We start from the raw sequence: 10,475 nt of genomic DNA on the forward strand, positions 1-10,475 counted from the left end.
ACTTTCTAACCACCCATCTTTTTCCTTCTACTTAGAGTGCTATAACACTTGTGACTAGATGGATGAATGCTAGTTACGTTTATCATGCAGTTTTGAATAAATTGGAAATATGTGAAGTCTGGAGAAACGAAGCTGGCTGCAAGCTTTGGATGTTGGCATAACAACAACATCTACTTTTGACACTGAAGGAGGCATCTGTGGTTTTGTGTTGGGTGAAAGACAATAAAGTCTTCTGATGGGCTAATTTATATTCGGGATATTTTTAAAGAACTAAGTAGCTATTTTTATGTTTTGTCATGATGTCTCAAGAAGACATTTGTCAGGTGAGTCCTTTAATGCATCAGGGATTTTGTTTATATATTAATAAATTTAGAGTAACTGCAAAGATTTTGATAAATATTTGTCAGGTCTTTGTGGCTATAGGGAATGTTTAAATATAAAAATCATGTTAAATATAAATAAATTGAGTTCTATCCAGTCAAAGAAACTGGGCAGAGTCAAATAAAGGCACAGAGCTTCAAACTGCAAATGTGTTTCTTTAATGGCACACAAAGAAACAGCCAGAAAAGCATGGAGCCTGTGCACTGCAACATTTTTCCTGCAATCCCTGCACTCTTTCAGTAAATAGTTTGTTAAATAGTGGCATGTTGCCTCACACACTCAGAGTTATTAGCTAACAGTGAACAAGTTTTGCATAAATTTATATATCTGAGGGAACGGGGGAGGGAGCTACTTATTCATCGTCCCCAGATAAGTAGAAACTTTACTCATAGCAATGGCTGGAATGGAGTCCCACCTAGTAAGGGTGAGCCCCTCTCATGCAAGCTGAAGAATTCACCTCGACCCTCCTCTCCTCTTGATGGTAGAACTTGAACATACCGTCTTCAGCTCAAGTGACTTTACTGACCATTGTCATTTTAAGCCTGCTCACACACCCATTTTTCTCTCAGGCAGGCCATGTGGTTGCAGACTGTCATTTCTACTTGGGGCATCAGAGTAGGACTAGCAGACACATTGCACTCATGAAAAACTGCAACATGAGTCATCCCTGCTTAGTAGCAGTGGGATCATGCACCACAGCTCACTGTAACTCATCCCCCAAATCAGAACAACCCACTCTAAAGTGGTAGCAGAGATTATGGCAATTTGAAAAGACTTTGGAGAATCAACTTCTAGAGAGTGATCTCTATCATTTCTTATTTTCTTTGCAAGCAGTAAGAAATGTTTTTTAATATTAGGGGAGAGGGAGAGAGAAAAAAAAAAAAGAATTAGCAAGCACAGTGCATGAAAGTCATTAAATCAGTAGCACAGTGCTAAATTCCCCTCAAGTTCTCACTGTTGTTCCTTGCAGAGAAAGCAGGTGAGACACAGCAAGGCTCGTTTGATTCCCTTGGCCAAGCAGACCCTCCTGGTGAGGAGATGGGGACTGCAAGTGCTGTTCATGTCCCCCCTGCAGATAGTTCTGTTCAGCACATGCCCTCCTATGAGAAATTTTCTCGAAAAGGTGACAGTTACAATGTCTGCTCTTACACTCGCTGATCTGCACACCACGCGGGCTGAGAGGACGCCAACTCCAAACTTGCAGCACTGAGAATACAGTGCATTTGACTGACAGCTGTTTTCTGTTTCTTCTGTCGAAACACAGCCTTTTTGCACCACTTGTAATTTTAAAATATATTATACATTGATTTTGCTGCTAACTGTTAATGGACAAAAGAGTGGAGGAGATGAGTGTTTTGTACTCACAAAGATAAGCAGTAGAGATGGACAGCTGAGGGAAGGAACTAAATATAAATACATGATATAAATGTGTACCAGAATTGTAAGTGAAAGATCTGATTATTTCTACCATAAATCTCCACCACTGATGCAGAAAATACAACACAATCAGACAGGAGAACAAAGAGGAAGAAAAACCAGAGGAAAGAAGAAAAAGAAATTACAAGAGAGTTTGGCACTAAGAGCACTGTTTAAAGCACTAAGGGTAGGTTTTCCTCTCTCTATTGGTTTCTTTTCCTAATAGTTTCTTCTGTAGTAAGGTAGGATTACAGATTAAGCTATTTTTCCATATGAGTAAAAATAACTGATGCCATCTCAATGTGAGCACCATTTGAATTTAATAAATCTGAACTTGAAGAGTCACTGTGACTATATTGAGATTTATACAACCCAAACCTGAAGTCTCCTCAGAAATGAGTCTCACTTTCATATCAAATTAAATGAAAACCAAAGTTTCTTCTATATTGGGTAACAGAACGTAACATCAGAAATACCAGCAAAAATCACCCAGCTCTACTTTGATTTCTCTTCCAATTCCCAAAAGCAGTAACACTGCTTTCCACAGAAAATGCTAATGTCCCTTGAATTTATTTAGACTTCTTACTCCTGTGTCCTCATCTCTCTCTGAGACTGCTGTGCTCTAGGCAAACCCCTTAGCACGAAGTTACTGACCACATAGCAGGTTGATTCTATTAAGTCACCCAGGGCAGGAAACCCGAGTATCTCAAGCAAATGAGGAACTCCTGTTCTGCTGCTGAAAGCTGTACGTACCTTCCAGCAGGCTTGTTGAATAAATTTCCTTGCTCAGCTGCACATAATCAGTAAGGCCTGAAGTAAGCGGGAAAATTTATAATTAATTATTGCTCTCAGGTGACCTCAGTCTCCCTAGGAATAAGGGTCCCAAGATGAGTGCCTTATTGGAGCTGCCCTCTGGGAGCATGTCCTCATAGAACTGTATTTCAGGTGAAATGTTTTATTATTTTTAAAAAATGCTACTACAGGACTGATTTTTTAATCCTTTTCACAGTGAAAAGAATTCATATTCATCTCACCACCCTGACTTCAGACCAACCTTTCTTGTACTGGGCAGAGTGCAAGCAAATAACAGATTTCACCTACCTCAGAAATTGTGTAGTGAATCTGCTGATGCTGGAGGCTTGCAGAGCTTTTGGCCGCTCCACCTCCTCCTCCTGAGGACACCTGCACATCATGGCAGCTGGGCCCAACAAAGTCCCCCACCTCTGAAGGGCTTCCATGGGTCAGTTGCGGACACTGCTGAAGTATCACATCCCAACCACAGAAGCATCACCCAGAAGAACATGGGGAGCACTGACAATGGGACCCATCTGGGGTCTCTCCAGAGTGTCCTGCATCGTAAAACAGACAGGGAAGCATTGCTGTCTTGTCTCCTGGCAAGAGCACGTTCAAGAAGAGTGACTCTTCTGGCTGGGATTCTGCTGGCATGTGTATGACACTATCTTTCAACCCACTTTATATACTTTCCCTTGTCTCCAGCCAAGTTTTTGCCTTGTTTGGAGATATGGATTAAGATATGGAGATACGGACTAAGCTTATCCATTCAGGCCACGGGACTGGACTCTGTCAAAAGCTATTTTGCAGTCCAAGAAGGCTACATCGGTAACTTTCCCCATCTGTTCTTAGCATAATTTCCCTGAAAATAAGTATACCAGACAACATCACACTTGATATTTTTACCTTTTATGAAGTTATACTGGCTTGTTTTTGTCATCCAGGATGTTTCCAGATGTTTTGTGATCTCACTTATAATTAACAGATCCAGGATCCAAGCCTCACACCAGCACTGAGATCAGACTGAGACACGTACTTACAATAGCCTAACATAATTCTTCATTTTTTTTTTAATTATGTCTCCCAAGCCTTTTCTATGGAAGAAAATTTTAAAATGCTTGCAAATAACAACTTTGAATATCATCACCAACTCCTAATAATCTATTTAAAATTAATGCTTTATTATATTTCTATGCTGAACATTTACACTGCAAAATAACTGTAATTCTGTATTCACATGGAAAACATGGTGCACAGACACATACACCCTGGGTTGAGTCCCCTGTTATTCACTCTGCAGCTCTGAAATTGAAGTGGCATTTCTAATTTCCATAGCTGAGAAAGCAAAATGAATAAGCAGAACATGGCGGTGTGTATGACTGCACAACACTAATTACTACACTGACAGGAGCCACCGGCACTCACATATAACCTTAACAAGGCTTTGACTCAGATTGTTATTTTTTCTACATGCTACCACCCTAAACTCAAGTCCATTTTCATTAACTACTGACATTTCAGCAGTAGCGGGACTATTTACAGAAGCAATTGGGGATCAAAAACAAGCATGTAGTTTATTGAGGTAGTAGATTATGTTCCATTATTGGTATTTCAGTATTATAATAATTCATTTCCTTTTATCAAAATATCATCCTCTTAAATTAGTTACAGTGAGCTGGTCAATTCTTAGTAAAGAAGAGGTATGCAAATTGGAAGAATCATCCCTGTGTAATTACAGTGAAAAATCATAGCTCCTGCTTGATGCCCTTTCCTTTTAAAAAGGAAAATAACTTTTTATAAATTAATTATGCTAAATTTCACTCGAGAATTGCTTTTCTTTTGCTTCAAAAGAGAAATATTTGAAATAAACTTTACAAAAGTTCAGGGGAGAAATCTGTTTCTCCTACATATATTTGCAAATCATCTAGTGCATTCCTTTCGGATCACTGAAAGGATATAAACTGTTTCTTGGGAAATAAACTACTTCCCAAGACACTCAGGTGAGCACAAATACACCAGTCAAACATGGCAAAATGTGAACATTTATTTGGGAGTGAAATGAAGCAGTAAGTGATATTTTGTGGGATTCACTTGTGTCAAGTTGCAAGTTATTTGGTAGAAGGAAGCAATTTTAAAATATATCAGTATTTCTTCAAGCACTGAATGATTTTTCTATAGCTCTGTCAAATCTTCTGGAACTGAAAACTGTTGCATCAAAGTCAATGTGAACTCTGGCAGTGAATTCGAGAGGAACAGGCTCGCGAGTAAGCATACCAAATAAAATGTGATATTAAACATTGCAAACACTTTAAAAATCACTTTACTGGTTCTGTTGTACTGAACCAATAAAACACCACAGCCTAAGAACGATAGTCTCTCACTAAAGCAGGTTAATGGTTTCTTGGAAGAGAATATTACTGAAGATATATGTACAAAGACTGATATTTCTGTACAAAAATACAAACACTTCTTAAATACATAAGAGCAGTTTATTCAGCTTTGAAGACTAAATCATCCAAACCAGTATCCTTCCTTCTGGCCGTTAGCTCTTACTCACACACAACAAAGGCTCACCCGCAGAGCAGGTGCAGAGGAGATGTTGGCATCACACACAAAGCGTACCCTGAGGTATAGCCACAACACTTTGATTTGGCAGTCCTCAAACAGACAGCATAGATAATGAAAAGTTGTGATTTCTCTTATACAGTTTATTCCAGATTTTTAAAAATTAAATAATTTTACTTCAAAAGTGAGTGCATTTCTTTCTTGTGAAATTTCTACATTTCCTAAGGCTCCTTGCTATTTGCACAAAGCAAATGGAGGTCATCATGTCCAATCCCTAGTTCAGAGCAAGGTAAGCTTTGAAGGTGACTGTCACCTTGTGCTTTTGAAACTTGCTGGTACACCTTCCTGGAATTTATCACCATGGAAAGACAAATCTTGCCTGCCACAGAGGGGCAGGTAACAGCCAAGATGGAACTGTCAAGGGCTTCCGACATTGTCACCACTGCAATGGAAAAATACCAGAGAAAGAAAAGGGAAAAACAACAGCAAAGGTCAAATCACCCACATACTAGATGAATGCATCAAGTTCTCATACAAAAGGGACTCGGTTGTCATGAGTTAAGCAATAATTGGACCTCAGGGCTCAGCACAGTTTTCTGTGGAGGGGTGAGCACTCCAAACATGCAATGCAGAGTCATGTTCCTTCCCAGCTGAGGGGTCAGTCACACTGGTTTTTGCAAACAAGAATGTTTTCAACACAGATGACAGATGTGAAATTACTGGTTTAGTAAGTGGAGGTTGAATTGCTTCACGCAATCATGGATTAAAGTTCTGTCTTCTTCTTCCTCTTGTGACTCTGACTCTGTTACGTAGATCAGAAGGAGCAGCAGACAGCACGTGGTGTTTCAGGCATCTGGGGAACTTAATTGATGAAAATTAAGGCACTTTAGAAATTACTAGAAGTCATTGTCCATCAGGGATTACCAAAATAAAAAATTTGAATTCTGAAATGGAATTTAGACTTTATCACTTGTCCAAGTGACATTGCAAAAGCCATGTCTGAAGCAAAAATAGGACTGAAACACGTAATCTAATGAAGAAATTGTTTCAGATTACAAATATCTGAATTTATAACTGATAATGCAATTTAAAGTACTTTTCTTCTGCTGGTTTCAGAAGAAAGTAATTACAGACACAAACTTTTGCCGGGAATAGTAGCTACTTGGTAGCTATGTTCTGCTGATAAAAATTTTTTGCCTCAAGTATTTTAACTTGTCAACTTACTACTGGCAGTAGATTTTAAAAGAAAAAAAAAAAAACCCAAACAAAAAAAACCCCAAGTGACATGAATTTATCTTTGCAAACTTCTGTAGCAAGTATTTATTTTGCAACCATGGTGCTGAAATTAAACAGCTAGATAGATATATGTTTACATTCCTGCAACCACAGGATTTTTTTTTTTTTAAAGACTCCATGAATGTGTTGCTAAGCAACAAAGTCCTTAGTATATCTATGTCACTCTAACTTATCCTAGTTATAAACATTTTTTTTTAATTGCACTTGAAATTACATTTTTAATATTTACCAACTGTCCAATTACTTCAGATGTTTACAGGACTGTTGTGGTTCAACTTCAGCCAGCAACTAAGCCCCACGCAGCCACTCGCCCACTCTGCTCCTGGCAGGATGGGGGAGAGAATTGGAAGGATAAAAGTGATAAAACTCACGGGTTGAGATGAAGTTTAATAGGTAAAGCAAAAGCCACACACGCAAGCAAAGCAAAACAAGGAATTCATTCACTAGTTCCCATCGGCAGGCCATCTCCGGGAAAGCAGGGCTCCATTGGGTGTAATGGTTATTTGGAAAGGCAAATGCCATCACTCCAAATGTCCCGATCAGGGCTGAACTATGACACTTAACCAACACTACTTCCAGCACAAGTCCAAAACGTAGCCCCCTACTAGCTACTATGAAGAAAATTAATTCTATCCCAGCCAAAAACAGCAGAAGGAAGCAGTAGAAAAAAGGGATGAGTGAGGTAAATAGATTTGTTCTTGAAGGATCGTAATTTGGAGTTGATGACATTTCACAGGAAGCCTTTTTCCCCACACAAGGAAGGTCAGATCTATTACGGTAAACAGCTATGATTGACTAGATGTTTGGTATTTTTGTGTTATTAATTCTTCCTGTAACTTGCTACAAATATTATGTTTGTTTGTTTGTTTTCTTGTTTCTTATGTATAAATTGTACTAAGTAAGACCTAATGTTTTAGGTTTTGCACAATTTTCAGGCTCTCTGATCAAATACCTAGGTTTCCACCAATAGTTACGTACCTCAATTGCACTGCCTACCCTTTCTTTTACCTCTAAAAAGTCATCAGACTACTACCTTTCTCCAGTCTCCAGAGCTGGATAGGACTTTTTTTCTGTGGTATGTCTCTCTACCCACCCCTCCCCCCACCCCCCCCAAAAACAAAGTAAGATTGAAAAAGAAGACCTTTCTTTTGGTACTAGAAGGAGCATGCAGAACAGAGCTGGAAATACTCACAGAAAGGGAAGCCTGCTAATAATTTCTATTCAGCCATAGTGTTTTAGATACTTGAGTCAGAAACTGTATATTGTATCTGCATAAAAGCAGAGCAGCAACTACAGAAAAGTCAGACTCCAAACCTGTTTTGATTTGCCAGACACTACTGAAGTGAAAATGAGAAAAAGTATGGGTTACTACTTACCAGGGAGGAACAAATAATAGATAACAGAGAAAAACCTGCAACAGCCATCATTTTTTTCAGCCTTCACAAAAATAAATTAATTGTTATAATATATATATACAGGTCCTGCTCACCAGCCTGATCTCCTCCCATCAAGCGTGTGGATTCACAAAACAGCTGAGGAAAATTAACAGCTTCTCAGTGAGGGAGCTCCCATCACAGTTCTCTTCACTGATGCCCTTCCCCACACACTCCCTTTGCTTCACCCTTGCAAAATTTCTGGCACTGCAAAATAGAGCAATTCAACTCATTACGCCTGTAAACAGCTACTCCCTCTTTTGCTGCACTTCTTTTTTTTTTTTTTTTTCCTGCAAGTTTGGTCAACTCACAGTGCACTCAAATACCAGAAGCCGTGCAAAGGCATTGCTGCATCCAGTGGTAAGCAGCAACCCACCTTTAAAACGTCATTTATATGAGAATAAAAAACATGTTGTTACCGAACCAATCAATATAGCAGTAATGTGCAAAACTTTCCATCTGAGATACACACTCACACTATTGATGACCAATGGATACCTGAATTTATAATTGGTTTTCTTTCTTGCAGCTATTCCTCATCACCAAGTAGTAAACTTAGGGTTATCTCAAGAACACAAAGTGCAACTACTTGTATTAAACAGCTCCTCTTTTAGCATCTTCAGAACATTGTCTGTTGAAGGAGTAAATGCCTTCCTTAATATAATGCAGCAAGATCAAATTCAAAGTCATCATCTGCTGAAATCAAAAACCAGTTTTGCCATTTTTAATGCTGGCAGATCAGAGAAGTTTAAATTGAAAAGTGGCTGGTTTTTTTTTTTTTAGGAAGGGGCAAAAGTCATCATAGGTGGTGTAAATTCCCTTGGGATTCGGGTACTTTTCCCAGTGCCCCTGTGTTGAGAATTAAATCTCATGCCAATCTACAGTTAACCAGTGGTGTGCTGCGTTACCAGAAACACCCTAGAGGAGGGTATTGGCATGCGAGGCACATCTGAAAGGTCCCAACATCTTGTCATAAAGCATCACCTTGTCTACAGAACTGGTACGGATTGCTGTTCCTGAAACCACTCCTAACACACCAGACTAAACCCATAAAAATACTTTCACACAAACACACAAGATGGACACTTTACCTCAAGAATCAGATCAAAAAGACCTTGAACCTTGCTGTCCACTTTGTACCTAGGTAACAAACTACAGATATTTGCCAAATACACATGATGAGTAACTTGTTACTGATGCTTTCTTTGCTTCAGCAAGTTGACTCAGCCCAAGCTAAGACCTCAGTTTAGTGCTTCCTTATATAGCCTGCCATTGCTTAAGATCCCAATTAGATTAATATATTCTCCCAACCTGAGGATTTCCTCAGTCATTAGTCAGAAATGAGATTCACTTTCTTCCCACCAGAACACTCCCTGCCCCTGCCTGCTCTGGAGACTCTAATTACTGCCCAGCAGTAAACAGGCAGCTCGTGACTGCTCCCATCGTTAGCCAGCCCCTGAAAAGATCATCAGCACACTGCTAAGCAGACCATCTGTTTCTCCCTGCATGGGCATTACTCGGATCCTAGTGTGAAGCTACATCATTTGGTTTTTTATAATCTTGTATTCCATAAAACATATAATTTGCTAATCATACAACAGAGCACATTGCTGGCTCTCCTGTGAGATGAAACGCAACGATAATCAAATTGCTTTCAGTGGCAACAGATCCTTGGGTGGCTGTATCCTGAGCTGCCTCTGCATGCTACCACATCCATGGACAAGATAAAATATTAACAGCAAAACTCACATTTTTTTCAGTATTCACAGTGTATGTGAAACTAATCAGAGTCTGTGTAACACATTGGCAGATATTTGGATAAACACACTTTAATTCCAAACACTGGACTCTCTCGGCTCTACTTTTATTTGCATTTTCTAGGCACAGATAATCAGAACTTGACCATGTCTGCCTTAGACCACCGACTGCACTGGGCTGCTCATGTGAAAACGAAGTGTACAAACAGTGGCATCTCCTGCTTGAATTCTCGCAGTCCTCCTTCCCTCCTTCCAACCACTATCATACGTGTGAATGGCAGTGGCTGGCTGGAATCCAGTGTGAGGTTTTTTGTCATAATGATTATTTTTAACCATTTTGTATCATCTCTTTTGTTATGCAAAAATATCATAACTCTCAAGATACAGTTTGATAACTTTAATGAGGCTTTGCAATTTACATTCAATATGTATTAGTACACAAAATATAAGAAATCACATATACATATAAACTTTTGTTTGTTTTACAAGTCAACCAGTATGAACTACACAAGCTACATTTATTCACATAACAAAATGGAACATTGATGAGCTTCATTCACCGATCAAATAACTCAACAATTTATGGACCAACATTTTTTGCAGCTGCTAAAACAACTATCTTCCATAAAGAACAAATAATTTATGTCAACAGATATACTGGCATCACATTCTATGAAAATGAAAAAGCCAAACTGAGCGCTGGCTGAACACTTCCAGATTTCAGCAGAACCCACAAGAAAGCAACAGTGCAGAGCTTATACCAGCATCAAATCTGTCCATGGTTTATCAGCTTTGTGACTGAGGAAATAAATCACATACAGAAGTTCTTCAGGGT

The sequence above is a fragment of the Chlamydotis macqueenii genome, chromosome 8 (genome assembly GCF_036417535.1).
Source record: "Chlamydotis macqueenii isolate bChlMac1 chromosome 8, bChlMac1.mat, whole genome shotgun sequence".
In the NCBI taxonomy this organism is placed as follows: Eukaryota; Metazoa; Chordata; class Aves; order Otidiformes; family Otididae; genus Chlamydotis; species Chlamydotis macqueenii.